Raw genomic sequence first — 20,819 nt, 5'->3', positions numbered from 1 at the left:
CCAACACCTGTTGTTTCCTGACTTCTTAATGATTGCCATTCTAACTGGTGTGAGATGGTATCTCATTGTGGTTTTGATTTGCATTTCTCTGATGGCGAGTGATGATGAGCATTTTTTCATGTGTCTGTTGGCTGTATGGATGTCTTCTTTTGAGAAATGTCTGTTCATATCCTTTGCCCACTTTTTGATGGGGTTGTTTGTTTTTTTCTTGTATATTTGTTGAGTTCTTTGTAGATTCTGGATATTAGCCCTTTGTCAGATGAGTAGGTTGCAAAAATTTTTTCCCATTCTGTAGGTTGCCTGTTCACTCTGATGGTAGTTTCTTTAGCTGTGCAAAAGCTCTTTAGTTTAAATAGATCCCATGTGTCAATTTTTGCTTTTGCTGCCGTTGCTTTTGTGTTTTAGACATGAAGTCCTTGCCCATGCCTATGTCCTGAATGGTACTACCTAGATTTTCTTCTAGGGTTTTTATGGTATTAGGTCTAACATTTAAGTCTCTAATCCATCTTGAATTAATTTTCGTATAAGGGGTAAGGAAAGGATCCAGTTTCAGCTTTCTACTTATGGCTAGCCAATTTTCCCAGCACCATTTATTAAATAGGGAATCCTTTCCCCATTTCTTGTTTCTCTCAGGTTTGTCAAAGATCAGATGGCTGTAGATGTGTGGTATTATTTCTGAGGACTCTGTTCTGTTCCATTGGTCTATATCTCTGTTGTGGTACCAGTACCATGCTGTTTTGGTTACTGTAGCCTTGTAGTATAGTTTGAAGTCAGGTAGCGTGACGCCTCCAGCTTTGTCCTTTTGACTTAGGATTGTCTTGGCAATGCGGGCTCTTTTTTGGTTCCATATGAACTTTAAAGCAGTTTTTTCCAATTCTGTGAAGAAAGTCATTGGTAGCTTGATGGGGATGGCATTGAATGTATAAATCACCTTGGGCAGTATGGCCATTTTCATGATATTGATTCTTCCTATCCATGAGCATGGTATGTTCTTCCATTTGTTTGTGTCCTCTTGATTTCACTGAGCAGTGGTTTGTAGTTCTCCTTGAAGAGGTCCTTTACATCCCTTGTAAGCTGGATTCCTAGGTATTTTATTCTCTTTGAAGCAATTGTGAATGGAAGTTCATTCCTGATTTGGCTCTCTGCTTGTCTGTTACTGGTGTATAAGAATGCTTGTGATTTTTGCACATTAATTTTGTATCCTGAGACTTTGCTGAAGTTGCTTATCAGCTTAAGGAGATTTTGGGCTGAGATGAGGGTTTTCTAAATATACAATCATGTCATCTGCAAACAGGGACAATTTGACTCTTCTTTTCCTAACTGGATACCCTTGGTTTCTTTCTCTTGCCTGATTGCCCTAGCCAGAACTTCCAACCCTATGTTGAATAGAGTGGTGAGAGAGGGCATCCCTGTCTTGTGCCAGTTTTCAAAGGAAATTTTTCCAGTTTTTGCCCATTCAGTATGATATTAGCTGTGGGTTTGTCATAAATAGCTCTTATTATTTTGAGGTACGTTCCATCAATACCAAATTTATGAGCGTTTTTAGCATAAAGGGCTGTTGAATTTTGTCAAAAGCCTTTTCTGCATCTATTGAGATAATTATGTGGTTCTTGTCTTTGGTTCTGTTTATATGCTGGATTACGTTTATTGATTTGCGAATGTTGAACCAGCCTTGCATCCAGGGATGAAGCCCACTTGATCATGGTGGATAAGCTTTTTGATGTGCTGCTGAATCCGGTTTGCCAGTATTTTATTGAGGATTTTTGCATCGATGTTCATCAGGGATATTGGTCTAAAATTCTCTTTTTTGTTGTGTCTCTGCCAGGCTTTGGTATCAGATGATGTTGGCCTCATAAAAAGAGTTAGGGAGGATTCCCTCTTTTTCTATTGATTGAAATAGTTTCAGAAGGAATGGTACCAGCTCCTCCTTGTACCTCTGGTAGAATTCAGCTGTCATCCATCTGGTCCTGGACTTTTTTTGGGGTAGGCTATTAATTGTTGCCTCAATTCAGAGCCTGCTATTGGTCTATTCAGGGATTCAACTTCTTCCTGGTTTAGTCTTGGGAGAGTGTAAGTGTCCAGGAAATTATCCATTTCTTCTAGATTTTCTAGTTGATTTGCGTAGAGGCATTTATAGTATTCTCTGATGGTTGTTTGTATTTCTGTGGGGTCGGTGGTGATATCCCCTTTATCATTTTTATTGCGTCTATTTGATTCTTCTCTCTTTTCTTCTTTATTAGTCTAGCTAGTGGTCTGTCAATTTTGTTATCTTTTCAAAAAACCAACTCCTGGATTCATTGATTTTTGGAGGGTTTTTGTGTCTCTATCTCCTTCAGTTCTGCTCTGATCTTAGTTATTCTTGCCTTCTGCTAGCTTTTGAATGTGTTTGCTCTTGCCTCTCTAGTTCTTTTAATTGTGATGTTAGAGTGTCAATTTTAGATCTCTCCTGCTTTCTCTTGTGGGCATTTAGTGCTATAAATTTCCCTCTACACACTGCTTAAATGTGTCCCAGAGATTCTGGTATGTTGTATCTTTGTTCTCATTGGTTTCAAAGAACATCTTATTTCTGCTTTCATTTCGTTATGTACCAGTAGTCATTCAGGAGCAGGTTGTTCAGTTTCCATGTAGTTGAGCGGTTTGATTGAGTTTCTTAGTCCTGAGTTCTAGTTTGATTGCACTGTGGTCTGAGAGACAGTTTGTTATAATTTCAGTTCTTGTACATTTGCTGAGGAGTGCTTTACTTCCAATTATGTGGTCAATTTTGGAATAAGTGCGATGTGGTGCTGAGAAGAAGTATATTATTGTTGATTTGGGGTGGAGAGTTCTATAGATGTCTATTAGGTCCGCTTGGTGCAGAGATGAGTTCAATTCCTGGATATCCTTGTGAACTTTCTGTCTCGTTGATCTGTCTAATGTTGACAGTGGAGTGTTGAAGTCTCCCATTATTATTGTATGGGAGTCTAAGTCTCTTTGTAGGTCTCTAAGGACTTGCTTTATGAATCTGGGTGCTCCTGTATTGGGTGCATAGATATTTAGGAGAGTTAGCTCTTCCTGTTGAATTGATCCCTTTACCATTATGTAATGGCCTTCTTTGTCTCTTTTGATCTTTGATGGTTTAAAGTCTGTTTTACAGAGACTAGGATTGCAACCCCTGCTTTTTTTGTTCTCCATTTGCTTGGTAGATCTTCCTCCATCCCTTTATTTTGAGCCTATGTATGTCTCTGCATGTGAGATGGGTCTCCTGAATACAGCAGACTGATGGGTCTTGACTCTTATCCAGTTTGCCAGTCTGTGTCTTTTAATTGGAGCATTTAGTCCATTGACATTTAAGGTTAATATTGTTATGTGTGAACTTGATCCTGTCATTATGATATTAACTGGTTATTTTGCTCGTTAGTTGATGCAGTTTCTTCCTAGCTTCGATGGTCTTTACATTTTGGCATGTTTTTGCAATGGCTGGTACCGGTTGTTCCTTTCCATGTTTAGGGCTTCCTTCAGGGTCTCTTGTAAGGCAGGCCTGGTGGTGACAAAATCTCTAAGCATTTGCTTATCTGTAAAGAATTTTATTTCTCCTTCACTGATGAAGCTTAGTTTGGCTGGATATGAAATTCTGGGTTGAAAATTCTTTTCTTTAAGAACGTTGAATATTGGCCCCCACTCTCTTCTGGCTTGTAGAGTTTCTGCCGAGAGGTCTGCTGTTTCTGATGGGCTTCCTTTGTGGGTAACCCGACCTTTCTCTCTGGCTGCCCTTAAGATTTTTCTTCATTTCAACTTTGGTGAATCTGGCAATTATGTGTCTTGGAGTTGCTCTTCTGGAGGTATATCTTCGTGGCGTTCTCTGTATTTCCTGAATTTGAATGTTGGCCTGCCCTACTAGGTGGGGAAGTTCTCCTGGATGATATCCTGAAGAGTGTTTTCCAACTTGGTTCCATTTCCCCCTCACTTTCAGGCACCCAATCAGACGTAGATTTGGTCTTTTTACATAATCCCATACTTCTTGCAGGCTTTGTTCATTTCTTTTTCTTCTTTTTTCTTTGGTTTCTCTTCTCGCTTCATTTCATTCATTTGATCCTCAATCGCTGATACTCTTTCTTCCAGTTGATCGAGTCGGTACGAAGCTTGTGCATTGTCACGTATTTCTCGTGTCATGGTTTTCATCTCTGTCATTTCGTTTATGATCTTCTCTGCATTAATTAGTCTAGCTGTCATTCTTCCACTTTTTTTCAAGATTTTTAGTTTCTTTGCGCTGGGTACGTAATTCCTCCTTTAGCTCTGAGAGTTTGATGGACTGAAGCTTCTTCTCTCATCTCGTGAAAGTCATCTCTGACCAGCTTTGATCCGTTGCTGGCGATGGGCTGCGCTCCTTTGCAGGGGGAGATGCGCTCTTATTTTTTGAATTTCCAGCTTCTGCCCTGCTTCTTCCCCATCTTTGTGGTTTTATCTGTCTCTGGACTTTGATGATGGTGACGTACTGATGGGGTTTTGGTATAGGTGTCCTTCTGTTTGATAGTTTTCCGTCTGACAGTCAGAAGAAGGAGTGTCTGTTGGTGTTAGAGATTGCTTGAGTCCACTCCAGACCCTGTTTGCCTGGGTATCAGCAGCAGAGGTTGCCGAAGATAGAATATTGCTGAACAGCGAGTGTACCTGTCTGATTCTTTCTTTGGAAGTTTCCTCTCAGGGGTGATGCCACCCTGTGAGGTGTGGGGTATCAGACTGCCCCTAGTGGGGGATGTCTCCCAGCTAGGCTACTCAGGGGTCAGGGACCCACCTGAGCAGGCAGTCTGTCCGTTCTCAGATCTCAACCTCCGCGTTAGGAGATCCACGCTCCCCCAAAGCTGTCAGACAGAGTCGTTCAGGTCTGCAGCGGCCCTGCTCTTTCCCCTAATGGACTGCAGCTGTGCGCTGTCCGCAGAGGTAGAGTCTACAGAGACAGGCAGGCTTCCTTGAGCTGCTGTGAGCTCCACCCAGTTCGAGCTTCCCAGCGGCTTTGTTTACCTACTTAAGCCTCAGCAATGGCGGGCGCCCCTCCCCCAGCCTCGCTGCTGCCTTGCGGATAGATCACCGCAGACGCTGTGTTAGCAGTGAGGGAGGCTCCGTGGGCGTGGGACCCTCCCGGCCAGGTGTGGGATATATTCTCCTGGTGTGCCTGTTTCCTTAAAGCGCAGTATTGGGGTGGGAGTTACCCGATTTTCCAGGTGTTGTGTGTCTCAGTTCCCCTGGCTAGGAAAAGGGATTTCCTTCCCCTTGCGCTTCCAGGTGAGGCGATGCCTCGCCCTGCTTCAGCTCACGCTGGTCAGGCTGCAGCAGCTGACCCGCACCGATTGTCCGGCACTCCCTAGAGAGATGACCCCAGTACCTCAGTTGAAAATGCAGAAATCACCGGTCTTCTGTGTCGCTCGCTGGGAGTTGGAGACTGGAGCTGTTCCTATTCGGCCATCTTGCTCCGCCCCCCTCAAATTTCTTAGTGTAAAATGGAAATACTAGTACTGTATTACTTCACAAAGATGTTAAAGAGTAGATTAAAAAGAGATAATGCATGTAAAACTCTTAGCACTTAGGAGATACTTGATACACTTAATTATTATTTTAGTGGTATCATCATTATCATCATTGAATGTCATTGGGTCCTTTCCTGTTTTGATACAGTAAAGAAGTATGGACCAGGGAGGTATCTGAATAACCGCAAAGTGGGCTGAAAGCAGAGGCTAGAAAAACAGAGGCCGGGCTTCTGAAATTTCTTGGTTTTGCCAGGGTATCAGTTTACCTTCATCTTTGGCAAGTAAGACACAAGTTGGGCACTAAAGTCTTCATATGTTAGTTTACTGAGCAGCTCTGTGGAAACGTTGGACCCTTTGGTCTAATACCTAGCTTTTAATGGCAGCCCAAACAATATGACCAGACTAGATGCATCTTGCTCTTTCTGCAAGAGCCCATTTCCTTCTCTCTCTTATTTAATTATTATGCTTTTCTTACTGAATTCTTGTAACAACAAGTCATGTGAAGGTAAATGAAGGGGTGCTTAATAGTAGTAAAATGCAGGCTAAGGGGGAATGGACCTATTAAACTGCTAAGAGTTTGACTCCTGTATACCACTCCAACTTCGTCATGTACAATTATTCTCTCTCTGTGTTTGGGCCACTTTGAGACCCTCTTTCAGTTTCTTGAATTTGTAAATTCTTTTGTGCCTTAGAATGTTTGCACATACTATTCCCTCTGCTTAGCACGTTCATCCTCAAAATTTGATGTAGTTGGCTCCTTCTTATGCTTCTGCTCTCTCCTTAAATTTGATACCCGATAGAGATTTCCTGGCCACCTCCTCTAAATTTACTTCCCTGCCAACACCATCACCCCACCTAGTTAGGCTCTATTTCAATATTTCATTATTCTTCTTAGCACCTAGCAAAGTAGTGATTATGTAATTATTTGTATGTTTATGTTTTACATATCTGTCTCACAGAACATCTGTGCCTGTCCCATGTAAGTACTCAATGCATACTTAATGAATAAATGAATGAACAAATGCCTTTGGCATTCTTACCTCCTGGTTAGTCAACGGGTGGATATTCAATGGTTGTGGTCTGATAAATGGGTGACTAAGGAGAATTTAAAACATATCCACAAATTTTAAAATATTCCTCCCATCAATAGGTGGAATCAATATTCTTTCCTTTTGAATATCAAAGAGAGATACTCTACTGACTGCTTAAACCAATAGAGCATGACAAGAGTACCAACAAAGGGTCTCCTAGATGTAATGGTAGGACTCAGAATGGTGGGAGTGACTTCCAAGACTGGATCATACCAAATGAGGAAGCTTTTGCCTTGTCTGCTGTAAACTTGCTTTTGGAGCACCGAGGTACCATGTAAGAAGTCAAATTACCCTGAAGTCACCATGTTGTGAAGACCAAGTCACATGGAGAAATTGTGTGGAGGTGTTCCAGTTGACAGTCTCTAAGGAGACAGAAGTGATACCCATCTAAGGCACACAGGGTCTATATCATATTTTCAATTCTTTGATGTTCTTCCTTGAGAAGTGGAATCTATGTGCACTCCTTTTTAATATAGAAGGATTGTGGTGCTTTGACCAATAGAGCATGACCAGGACACTAACAGAGGGCAACAGCAACAACCAGCATCAACTGCCCAATATGCAAGCACAGACGCCTCTAGATGATCCTACTTCCTGGCTGTCAAGTCCCCTCCAGTCACAAAATTTTCCAAATTGTGGTCCCGACATTGTGAGATAGAGATAAGCCATTCTCACTATGACCTGACCAAATTCCTGAGCCATAAAATCCATGACCATAATTCAATTGTTTTATTCCACTGATATTGGGGCTTGCTATGGAGGAATGGTAAGTGGGATAGTGGCCACGAAAACCATGTCATTTGAGGAGGCACAAGGTAAGTTCAGAAAATTCAGCTGTATGAGAAAATGCCTCTTGACAAACACTGGCTTAAGAGAATATTATACAATTTAGTGTATTTCTACACTCACTAAAAACTTGCTTCTCTAAAGAAAAGTTTCCCTGAACCACCCAAGCAGAATGGAGTACTTCCTCCATCCTGGGTGTTACCACTGTATTGAGGATACCCCTCCATTAGTGCCCTTGTCATGCTGTTGCACACGTTAACTCACGTGTTCTCTCTTCCCTTCTAAAATATCTTGCCTAAATCACTTATATCGGTAAGGCACTGAGGTTCTGTTAATACATTTTTGGTGATGAAATGAATGTTTCTAATGATCATTTTCATCTGACCTGGCTTCCGTTTCCTCTTAATGCCAGGTCTTGCCATGTTCCAGGTCCAGCATCAACCTTCCTCTAACAAATACGAATATAGATGAGAGTCTGAGCCATCTGTGATGTCCATTTGATTTAAGGTCATTGGTGGCTTCACCATCCAGGTTTCAGCACTAGCATTCATACATTTCCTGCAGTTCTGCTTCCTACAGAAGAAAACAATGCAGGGATCATCAAAATAATGAGGAACCTAAAGCTAAAGGTAAAAGCAACAATTGCTACATAGTAATAAATGCATCCAACAGTTAATGAAATTTTACTATGCTCCAGGCTGTGTGCTAATGTTTTATGTATGTGATCTTATGAAATCTTCACAATGGCTGTATGAGATAGACACTATTATAATCACCATTTTGCAGATGAGGAAATTGAGGTTTAGAAAGGGTAAATACCAAAATTGTACTGCTAGCAAGTTGTGGCGTCTAGATCTATCTGACTCTAAAGTTTAGGTATGTATTCCTATTGATATGCTGGCTCCCTTGGGATTTTAAAAATTATTTATTTTTAATGGCAAAGTACAAGCAGCACCTATCTGGAGTTTAAAGGCGTTTCAGGAAACAGCCTCATTGGAATGGAGGGAGGGATGCTTTGAGGGTTAGGATGAAATGGCGTTTTCTTTTAAGTGAGAATGTATCCCTTTAAAGACATTCATGAAGATGACTGTATTAGTCATTTCATAGGATCAGGAACAGGCGGAAGAGGGTTATATGCTGAATTCGGTCATTTTCTTACCCTGTGATCCACCTGCCCCTAGAAATTCAGAGCTCATTTTCTCCCCTATGTTGCCATCGCTACCCAGGGTTTTCCTCACTGTCCCCACCTGAAATCCCTCTGGAGAGGACAGGCAGCACCCCCTGAGTAGGCAGAGGATACCACGAGAGAGGGCTGGCTCTTCATGGGCACTTAAGTGAGAGGGCTCTGTGGGTAGCAGCCAGAGTAACTGTTGAGCAAAAGACCCCAGATTTTGTTCTCTAATTGTAACAAGTGCTTGAAGAAGGCGATGATTCACACCAACTCAGTATGTGCATTGCTGACGTGGATGCAGATGAGGGATACACAAGGGCTGACAAACTCAGGAAAGAAACTAAGAATTTGGTTTAACTATGTGGAAGTAATTCTAATTACAGGCATTTATGTGAACTGTTTACAATTTATGCCTAATTGCCACCCAGCACAATAACAATTATGCATATCATTAAATATGTGTCAGATTAATTTTGTTGTAAATTTTGATTATAACAGCAAACCCTATGTGTGTATGCTCTGTCTTTATAATTTGTTGCTTAGATTGCTCACAAGTTAGAAATAAATGAGACAGAACATTGGTTAGCAGGCCAAGAGTGGGGAAGGTGCAGAGGCGGCTGCCTGGGGTTGAATATTTACTATGGGTGGCGCACAAAGTGGATAATCAACCAATGCATAAATCCCAGCAGCTTAACTTCCCCGGAGCCCTGCAGGCAGCTCCACAATCTTTTATTCATATATTGTTGATTCTTTGGTTGTATTCATGCCCACAGCACGTCCCAAACCTTTTCTGGTCTCCATGGCCTCTCAACTTACCTCCTCCGCTCTCGACTCTTACTCAATGGAAAAGAATAACCTCATCCTGGATTTTGCACAGCAGATCTGGCTAATGCCTCCCTAGCTGGCCTTCAAATTTCTTTCATGTTGTAGGCCCCTTCTCCTGTGGGCCCTGGCCTCTGACAAGCAGACATGTCCTTTCCTCTGTGCCCTGGTCTCTTCCCCTCCCACCATCCCAAGACTGGTTTGATGTCCCCGCATTTCACCATGCATTCAATTTCTTTCTCTGCTTTTTGCCATGCGCATGGTAGGCACTCAGTAAATATTTGTGGAGGTTTCCTTTAGACATACATGAGACACGATGGGACACACACACACACTTTCTTGCCGTTTCTTCAGCTATCACCATTTTCTCTTCATCCTCTAAGTTAACACTGTACTTAAACATCTTATATATCCAGTTAGACAAGAAATTCATTGAGGGCAAGGGACTTCTGTGTTATTTTTTTTCTGATTTCCTAGCACAGCTTGAAGCACTCCATACATGCTGAAAGATTAGCACTCATGGATCCTCACAGACTGCTGCTTCTGTAGAGGGAAGGGAACATCTGGCACTTTCTTCCCTAGCTTGCTTTTGTAGAGGTTGAGTAGGATAATAGAAAGCATAGGGCTTCGGTATCAGGCAGACTTGAGTCCCACTCTAGGCTCTGCCACTCAGAGACTAAGAGAACTTGGGAAACTGACTTCATCTTTCTGAGGTCCAATTATTATCTGAAAAATGGGGATAATAATAGAACATATATTACAGGATTGTTGTGAAGATAAAATGACACGCTGATGAAAAGGGCCTGACACACACTGGTAATGATTTTTCTCAGGCAGAAACTTTCTGCTCCAGTGGCTCACTCGTACTGAAGATTTGTTCCTCCTACTATGGTAATAATGAGTCAGGATTTCAACAACCTCAAGCCTCACTTATTATCCATATTTATCTTTCATTCTTAGCTCTAGATCACTGGTTCTCATTCCTGTGAGACCTAATACTCCCTCTTAATAACAAATATTTTGTGACTCCCTCTTCACTATCCTTAAATGAAGTACATAGATAATATAACCTATCTACATACATAATTTCAAAAAAATCAGTACAGCGACCTAACTGAAATATAAATGAGGAACGAAAGGAAAATAATTTACAATAAAATGATATGTATTTCAATATATAAATGCTAGGGCACGACTCCATCAGACAACATAATGAAATACATGATTGCACCAACTTATACTGAGTAAGTTCATATTTAAGAAAAGTAGAAGGATTGGGAGGCATCACATAAAAGATGGGAAAACATACAAGGCAGAGAGATACAGGAAACAGTAGGATAAAAGCTACTGTTAAGACAAAATTCAGATAACTATAAACCATTTTCTCACTTACATTATTAAAGTTCACTGGAATATTTGAAAGTTGTGTAGGAGAACAGCTCTTCATTATATGCGATTATCCCAGACATTCAGGACAGCTAGCATCACTGGTCTCCATCCACTTAGTGTCAATAGCATCTCCCAAGCATTGTGACAACCAAAATATACCCCAATGCTTCTGATGGCCTTCTTAGGACTCTTAGACACAGTGTAGAGATGCTGATGGTAATAGCAACCAACTACAGCCTTTTCTGTCTTGTTTGCTACTCTAGTTCTACTCCTGCCTCTTGAATATCTGTTTCTAGTTCAGCACTCTCACTGATCCTACCCATTCAGTTTTTAGCCCAAGAAGGCATTTCTTCCTCAAGATAGGTCAATTGGCCTGTACATAGCAGTAGTTCGGTAACAATTGAATGTTGTCTAATAGCCATAATGCCTACAGCTACTATTTAAGTTTCTACCACCTTTAAGCCCTCTCCCCACCAGTCACTCCACCACCAAGGCTTTGGCACCCAGCTAGTAAATACATCATGACTTATCTGTTTTCTTGATTCAATCTTGATCAGCTTTTAAGTGCCACATAAAAAAAATTTTAATCTGTTTTGATACAAATTTTTCCAAAACATACTCTGCTTTTTAAAAAATCGTTCTTTCATACTCCATGGATATGATTCAATTAAAATGGTTAATTTATAAGTATGTTATTTCCAATTTTTAAACAAGGATCTTAATAACTTTCAAAAAAAGTTGAAAATAACTTAAAATAAACAACTATAAGTATACAACCTCAATTCTACCATTAATGTTTTACTGCAGTTGTTTTATCAATTATTTATCATTCCAACCATCCTTCTCTCCATCCATGAATCCATTTTATTTTTTGGTGCATTTCAAAGTGAATTGCAAACATCAATATTCTTCTCACTAAATCTTTGATAATTTGTATAATTAATTAGAATTGAATCGTTGCTTATAGATTTTCTTTTGATGTAAAATTTACTTACAATAAAATGCAAAAGCATTAAATCCACATTTGCAGAGTTTAGACAAATGCATATATGTGTGTCCTAAATGCCTTTCAAAATATAGATTGTTACTATCATCCCAGAGTCCTCTCCTTCCCCAACCCAGTCAATTCTTGCCCCATACCCCCAGAGGCAAACATGTTCTGATTTTTTTCCCACAGTACATCAGTCTTATCTGTTCTGAAACCTCATATGATAATAAGACAGTAAGTATGTTTATAAATAAGATTTCTTTCACAGAAAATAATGTTTTTGACATTCATCCATAATATTCTAAGTAGTTTTAGTTTGTTCCTTAGTATTGTGCGTAGTATTCAATTATTTTATGAATATACCAAAATTGTTTATCTATTCTCATATTGATAGACATTTAGACTGCTTTCCAGTTTTTGCCACTATGACGAAATCCTCTGTGAATGTTTCTGTGCAACTTTTTATTTTGACATTTTTTTATTTACTAAATATAATGGCATGTAATTGCTTCGTCATAATTTGGTATTATAAGAAATGCCAGAACATTTTTCAAAGTTGTTGTGCCGTTTTATACTCCCACAGTGTAGGAAAATTTTGATCGCTCCACATCCTTGCCCACACTTAGTGTTGACAGTTTTCTTTATTTTCAGTGTTCAGGTGGGTGTGTATTGATATCTTGTTGTGGTTTTAATTTGCTTTTCTCTGATAATAAATGATATTGAGTACTTTTTGTGTGTGTACCGGCCATTCATGTATTTGCCTTTGTGAAAATGTGTGTTCACATTTTTCCCCCTTAAAAATATTTGAGGTAAGTTTAGATCTTCAGAAGAATTGTAAGAATACTACAGAGAGTTTCAGTCTAATTTCACCCAGTTTCCCCTAATATTAACATGTTACATAACCATGATGCTTACTTTTACTAAAAATTAACCTTGGCACATGACTCTTAACTACAGACTTTATTAGGATTCTACCAGTTTTTCCACGAATTGACTTTTTTTGTCCCAGTATCAAATCCAGGATGCCACATTGTTTTTATCAATGCTCCTTAGTCTCCTCCAATCTGTGACTGTCATCAGTCTTTCCTTTTCTTTCACAAATTTGACTCTTTCGAAGAGTATTGGTCAATAATTTTATGGAATGTCCCTCAATTTAACTTTTATGTTTTCTCAAGATTAGACCAGGGTTGTATGTTAAGAAGAAGAATATCACAGAGGTGGAAGTGCCCTTCTCAGCATATAGTACCAGGAAATAAGATTTTTCACTCGTGATGTTAACCTTGGCCACTTGGTCAAGGTAGTGTTTTACAGGTGTTTTTACTTGAAACTACTCTTCACAGTAATATATATATATACACATACACACACACATGTACATATATATACACACACATATATATGTTCAGTACATAAATAATGCATACTCAGTAACAGTTCATACACTTTCCATTAGAAGCAAGTCACTAAGTCTAGCTTACGCTTATACAGGAAAGAATTTAACTCCACCTCCTAGAAGAAGTACAAAAGAGTTTATTAACATACCTTTTAAAACCACAGAAATACATACTATTTGGGAGGGAAATGGAAATATCTTATTTCTCCTTAAAATTTCACCCACTAATTTTAGCATTTATTAATAGAGCTTGCCTACAGATTATTATGTTGCTATTCTAATGATGATTTTCTATTTCTCTCATTTCTCCTACCATTATTAACTGGAATTCTTCTATAAGTGAGAATCATCTTTTCTTCCCCCATTTACTTATTCAATTTTTAATGTATATCAGTATGGACTCATTTATCCTTTGGTTTAAAATACAATACTATCATTATTTAGTTTGTTGCTCCAATTTGTTCAGGTTTGACCACTGAGGACTCTTTCAGCTTGGGTACTGTAACCTTTTGACATCGTCTTATCCCTTTGGTTGTGGTTGTCATTTTTGAGCACTTTCAGCCACTGTAAGTTAATCCATGTCTCTTTTATATATTCCCTGCCTCAGTCCTAAAATCATCCATTTCTCCGAGAAACCCTAACTGCTTTTATTAGAGGATAGTATTTAGAAACCAAGATCCGGACCTAAGTTTGCTTGCTACTGCTGAGATGTTACTACTTCCATGTGCCAAGAGCTAAGAAATCTATGTATATATACACATATCTATACTTTATTTTGTATCTATTTGTGTATATATTAAAACAAACATGACTTTACACTACTATCTCTGACTTTAATCCAATAATACAGGATTTATTCTATTATTCCTCCAGTAGTAGGCAGAATAATGGTCCTCAAAAGATGTTCACATCCTAATCCCTGAAACCTGTGAATGTGTTACCTTACCTTGCAAAAAGAAATTAAGATTGCAGGTGGAATTGTTTCTAATCAGCTGACCATAAAATATGGAGATTATTCTGGGTTGTCTGGATGGACCCAATGTATCACAAGGGCGTCCTTAATGGCAGATGACGAGGGCCAAAGAGGGAGTCAGCTACTATGCAAGAAAGACACAGAGAGATAAAACTTTGCTGACTTTGAAGAGAAAGAAAGGGTGCCATAAGCCAATGGATATGAGTGACCTCTAAAATCGGGGAAAGGCATGGAAACAGATTATCCCTTAAAGCCGCCAGAATGGAATGCAATATGCTGACACTTTAATTTTAGCCCATTTAGGACCATGTTGGAATTCTAGCCCTATAGAACTATAAACAAAATGCATTATTTGAAGCCACTAAGTTAATGTAATTTGTTGTAGCAGCAATAAAAGGCTAATACACTTTCATTCCTTATTTGTTACTTCTTTCTCTGATAGAGGAACTTGGCTCTTACCATTTATAACACACTTGCTTAGTTTTTTCAACCCTAGTGTACATATAGTGTAGTTTCAGAATTGTTAAATCATACCAATAAAAAATATGTTTATTAACTAGATTACAGTGTTTAGGTAGTTACTTTTGTTTTTATCTTTAAAATAGTATCAAGACAAACCAGTTTCCCAAAGTTATTGTCAGCTTCTTCCCTCTCCACCTTCTCCAATTAAGATATATCATATTTATAATAGAGTTATATACATTTGCCATAGTCTTTATTCCATTCTGGGTTCTCCAGTCATCTTGAATGACATTTTTTTTTTTTTTAATGGAGTCTCGCTGTTGTTGGCCTGGGCTGGAGGGCAATGGCGCAATCTCGGCTCACTGCAACCTCCACCTCCTGGATTCAAGTGATTCTCCTGCCTCAGCCTCCCCAGTAGCTGGGATTACAGGCACCCACCACCACTCCTGGCTAATTTTTGTATCTTTAGTAGAGACAGGGTTTCACAATGTTGGCCAGGCTGGTCTCAAACTCCTGACCTCAGGTGATCCACCCACCTCAGTCTCCCAGAGTGCTGGGATTACAGGCGTGAGACACCATGCCCGGCCCATCTTGGATGGCTTTTAAAAATCTGCATACAACAGGTCATTCTCCATGATGCACAGTACCATGGGCTTTGACAAATGCATAGTCATGTATTCACAACCACAGTACCACACAGAGCGTTTCCATCACACTGAAAGTTCCTGTGTGGTTCCTTAGTAATCAATTCCTGTCCCACCCCCAACTCCTGTAAATCACAGATCTGTTTTCTGTCCCTATAGTTTTGCCTTTTACAGAATATCATATAAATAGATTCATACAATATGTAGTCTTTGTAGTATTGCTGCTTTCACTTGGCAATATGCGTTTAAGATTCATTCATATTGCTGCATGAATCAATTATTTGTTCCTTTTGATTGCTGAGTAATATTCAGTTCATTTATCCATTCACCGTTGAAAGACATTTAGTCTGTTTTTAGATTGGGGAAATAATGAATAAGGCCACTTTAACCTGTAATGTACAGTTTTTTGTGTGTGCACATATTTCCAATTCTCCTGGGAAATACCATGAAGTGGGATTGCTGGATTGTATGGTAACTCTATGTTTAGCTTTCTAAGAAACTGCCAAGTTGTTTTCCAAACTGGCTGTACAACTTTTGTACGTTTTAATTTTTTTCCCCTTTCTTTGTTGAACTGTAGAAGTTCTTTTTGTATCCTGAATAGTAGGGGTCTTTTGTCAGCTATAAATTTTACAAATATTTTCTCCCAGTATGTGACCTTTCCATTCCGAATGATATTTTTGATCAGCAGCTTTTAACTTTGATGGACTCTGTCTTATCAATTTTATATTGTTATTGCATTCTGTGATTTGTATAAGAAACTCCTGCCTACATACATAATAAAAAATATTCTTCTATGTTTTCTCTTAAAGCTTTATGATTTTGCATTTACATTTAGGCCTATGATTAATCTAGAATTAATTTTGGTGTATGTTATGACAAAAGGTTTGAGATTGGTTGTTTTTACACATGGAATTTTTATCCATGCTGTTACAAAAGGTTTGGGATTCATTGTTTTCCATATAAATATGTAGTCATGCCAGAATCATTTGTTAAAAAAGCAAATCAAGGCAAAACAAAATAAAAACATTTCCTTTCCCCACTGGATTGCTTTCACACCTTTGTCACAAATCACATGACTATATAGGTTTTGGTCTACTTTTTCTGGAGTGTTCTATTCTAATAATATAGTTGTCATTCCTTAGATGAGTATCACACTGTCTTGATTAATTACCTTAATATTAATTGTTTACATCAAGTGATGTATGTCTTTCAACTATGCTCTTTCTCAACATTGCTTTGGTTTTTCTAAGTCTTTTGAATTTTCATATTAATGTTATAATCAACTTTTAAATTTGTTATTAATAAAGCTGCTGATATTTTGATTGTGATTGTGTTGAACATATAGATAAGTTTGGGGGAAAGGATTTCTCAACAGAATTCCCTAAATGATGAATATGATGTACCTACCCCATTTATTTCGCACTTCTTTGATTTTTCTTGAGAATATTTGTCCTTTTTGGTGTAGAGGACTTGCATATCTTTATTAAATTACTTTGAGGCTATTGTAAATGGAATTGCTTTCTAATTTCATTTTCCAAAGATTTTGGGGGTACAAGATAAAAATATAGTTTTTTTAATGTGGTAATATTTTATCCTTGCAGGGGGGATACGCAAATAGGTCAATGGAACAAAATGGAGAACCCAGAAATAGACGTATGTAAATATGCCAACTGATTTTTGACAAAGGTATGAAGTAGTTCAAAAGAAGGAAGAATACCCTTTCCAATAAGTGGTATTGGCACAACTGGACATCCACAGCTAACAAAAAAAAAAAAACAGCCTGCATCTAAACCTCACATCTCGTACAAAAATTAACTAAAAATAGATCATTGATACAAACATTAAATATAAAGATACAAAATTTCTAGAAAAAAAAATAGAGGAAAATCTTCAGGATCTAGAGTTAGAAAAATTGTCCTCAAAATTGACACCAAAAACATGACCCATAGAAGAAAAATGGATAAATCGGACATCATCAACATTTTGAAATTCCCTCTGCAAAAATCATTGCTAAGGGGATGAAAAAAACAAGGTACAGTCTGAGAGAAACCATTTGCAAACCACATATACATCTAAGGAAGAACTAGCACCTAGAAGTAAAAACAAAAACCCAAAATATGATAGTAAAAAAATCCATCTAATTATAAAATGTGCAAAAGATATATTTCACCAAAGAGAATATGGAGATGGCAAATAAACACTTTTAAATATGTTAACCTATGTTAATCCTATGTTAATCATTAGGGAGACACAAATGCAAACCATTTCACACCTATCAGAATGGCCCGAATAAAAAATAATGACAACTCAAAGTGGTGATGAGAATGCAGAGCAACCCCATGACTCTTACATTGGTAAGGGGGATGTCAAAGGGCTTAGCAACTATGGCAAACAAGCAATTTCTTCTAAAACGAAACATGTAACTATCATACAACCCCCAATTGCATTTTGGGGCATTTATCCCAGATAAACAAAAAGTTATCCTCACACAAAAACTTAAACTTGAATGTACAGGTTGAGTATTTATTATCCAAAACACTTGGGACCAGAAGTTTTTCAGATTTCATATTTTTCAGATTTTGAAATATTTGTATATACATAATGAGATATCTTTATGAAAATTTATTTCTGTTTCATATGCACCTAATACACATACGCTAAACATAATTTTATGGGGGGCGGAGCAAGATGGCCGAATAGGAACAGCTCCAGTCTCCAACTCCCAGCGCGAGCGACACAGAAGACCGGTGATTTCTGCATTTTCAACTGAGGTACTGGGGTCATCTCTCTAGGGAGTGCCGGACAATCGGTGCTGGTCAGCTGCTGCAGCCTGACCAGCGTGAGCTGAAGCAGGGCGAGGCATCGCCTCACCTGGAAGCGCAAGGGGGAAGGGAATCCATTTTCCTAGCCAGGGGAACTGAGACACACAACACCTGGAAAATCAGGTAACTCCCACCCCAATACTGCGCTTTAAGGAAACAGGCACACCAGGAGAATATATCCCACACCTGGCTGGGAGGGTCCCACGCCCACGGAGCCTCTCTCACTGCTAACTCAGCAGTCTGACGCGATCTATCCGCAAGGCAGCAGCGAGGCTGGGGGAGGGGCGCCCGCCATTGCTGAGGCTTAAGTAGGTAAACAAAGCCACTGGGAAGCTCGAACTGGGTGGAGCTCACAGCAGCTCAAGGAAGCCTGCCTGTCTCTGTAGACTCTACCTCTGCGGACAGCGCACAGCTGCAGTCCATTAGGGGAAAGAGCGGGGGCCGGTGCAGACGCGAACGACTCTGTCTGACAGCTTTGGGGAGAGCCGTGGATCTCCTAACGCGGAGGTTGAGATCTGAGAATGGACAGACTGCCTGCTCAGGTGGGTCCCTGACCCCTGAGTAGCCTAGCTGGGAGACATCCCCCACTAGGGGCAGTCTGACACCCCACACCTCACAGGGTGGAGTCACCCTTGAGAGGAAACTTCCAAAGAAAGAATCAGACAGGTACACTCGCTGTTCAGCAATATTCTATCTTCGGCAACCTCTGCTGCTGATACCCAGGCAAACAGGGTCTGGAGTGGACCTCAAGCAATCTCTAACAGACCAACAGACACTCCTTCTGACTGTCAGACGGAAAACTATCAAACAGGAAGGACACCTATACCAAAACCCCATCAGTACGTCACCATCATCAAAGTCCAGAGACAGATAAAACCACAAAGATGGGGAAAAAGCAGGGCAGAAAAGCTGGAAATTCAAAAAATAAGAGCGCATCTCCCCCTGCAAAGGAGCGCAGCCCATCGCCAGCAACGGATCAAAGCTGGTCAGAGAATGACTTCGACGAGATGAGAGAAGAAGGCTTCAGTCCATCAAACCTCTCAGAGCTAAAGGAGGAATTACGTACCCAGTGCAAAGAAATTAAAAATCTTGAAAAAAAAGTGGAAGAATTGACAGCTAGACGAATTAAGGCAGAGAAGATCATAAACGAAATGACAGAGATGAAAACCATGACACGAGAAATACGTGACAAATGCACAAGCTTCAGTAACCGACTCGATCAACTGGAAGAAAGAGTATCAGCGATTGAGGATCAAATGAATGAAATGAAGCGAGAAGAGAAACCAAAAGAAAAAAGAAGAAAAAGAAATGAACAAAGCCTGCAAGAAGTATGGGATTATGTAAAAAGACCAAATCTACGTCTGATTGGGGTGCCTGAAAGTGAGGGGGAAAATGGAACCAAGTTGGAAAACACTCTTCAGGATATCATCCAGGAGAACTTCCCCAACCTAGTAGGGCAGGCCAACATTCAAATTCAGGAAATACAGAGAACGCCACAAAGATACTCCTCCAGAAGAGCAACTCCAAGACACATAATTGCCAGATTCACCAAAGTTGAAATGAAGGAAAAAATCTTAAGGGCAGCCAGAGAGAAAGGTCGGGTTACCCACAAAGGGAAGCCCATCAGAATAACAGCAGACCTCTCGGCAGAAACTCTACAAGCCAGAAGAGAATGGGGGCCAATATTCAATGTTCTTAAAGAAAAGAATTTTCAACCCAGAATTTCATATCCAGCCAAACTAAGCTTCATCAGTGAAGGAGAAATAAAATCCTTTACAGATAAGCAAATGCTTAGAGATTTTGTCACCACCAGGCCTGCCTTACAAGAGACCCTGAAGGAAGCCCTAAACATGGAAAGGAACACCGGTACCAGCCATTGCAAACACATGCCAAAATGTAAAGACCATCGAGGCTAGGAAGAAACTGCATCAACTAACGAGCAAAATAACCAGTTAATATCATAATGACAGGATCAAGTTCACACATAACAATATTACCTTAAATGTCAATGGACTAAATGCTCCAATTAAAAGACACAGACTGGCAAACTGGATCAAGAGTCAAGACCCATCAGTCTGCTGTATTCAGGAGACCCATCTCACATGCAGAGACATACATAGGCTCAAAATAAAGGGATGGAGGAAGATCTACCAAGCAAATGGAGAACAAAAAAAAGCAGGGGTTGCAATCCTAGTCTCTGATAAAACAGACTTTAAACCATCAAAGATCAAAAGAGACAAAGAAGGCCATTACATAATGGTAAAGGGATCAATTCAACAGGAAGAGCTAACCATCCTAAATATATATGCACCCAATACAGGAGCACCCAGATTCATCAAGCAAGTCCTTAGAGACCTACAAAGAGACTTAGACTCCCATACAATAATAAGGGAGACTTCAACACTCCACTGTCAACATTAGACAGATCAACGAGACAGAAAGTTCACAAGGATATCCAGGAATTGAACTCATCTCTGCACCAAGCGGACCTAATAGACATCTATAGAACTCTCCACCCCAAATCAACAGAATATACATTCTTCTCAGCACCACATCGCACTTATTCCAAAATTGACCACATAATTGGAAGTAAAGCACTCCTCAGCAAATGTACAAGAACAGAAATTATAACAAACTGTCTCTCAGACCACAGTGCAATCAAACTAGAACTCAGGACTAAGAAACTCAATCAAAACCGCTCAACTACATGGAAACTGAACACCTGCTCCTGAATGACTACTGGGTACATAACGAAATGAAAGCAGAAATAAAGATGTTCT

Source organism: Trachypithecus francoisi, unplaced genomic scaffold (genome assembly GCF_009764315.1).
Source record: "Trachypithecus francoisi isolate TF-2019V2 unplaced genomic scaffold, Tfra_2.0 Lachesis_group6, whole genome shotgun sequence".
Classification (NCBI taxonomy): Eukaryota; Metazoa; Chordata; class Mammalia; order Primates; family Cercopithecidae; genus Trachypithecus; species Trachypithecus francoisi.
Note: the sequence above shows the minus strand (reverse complement) of the source record.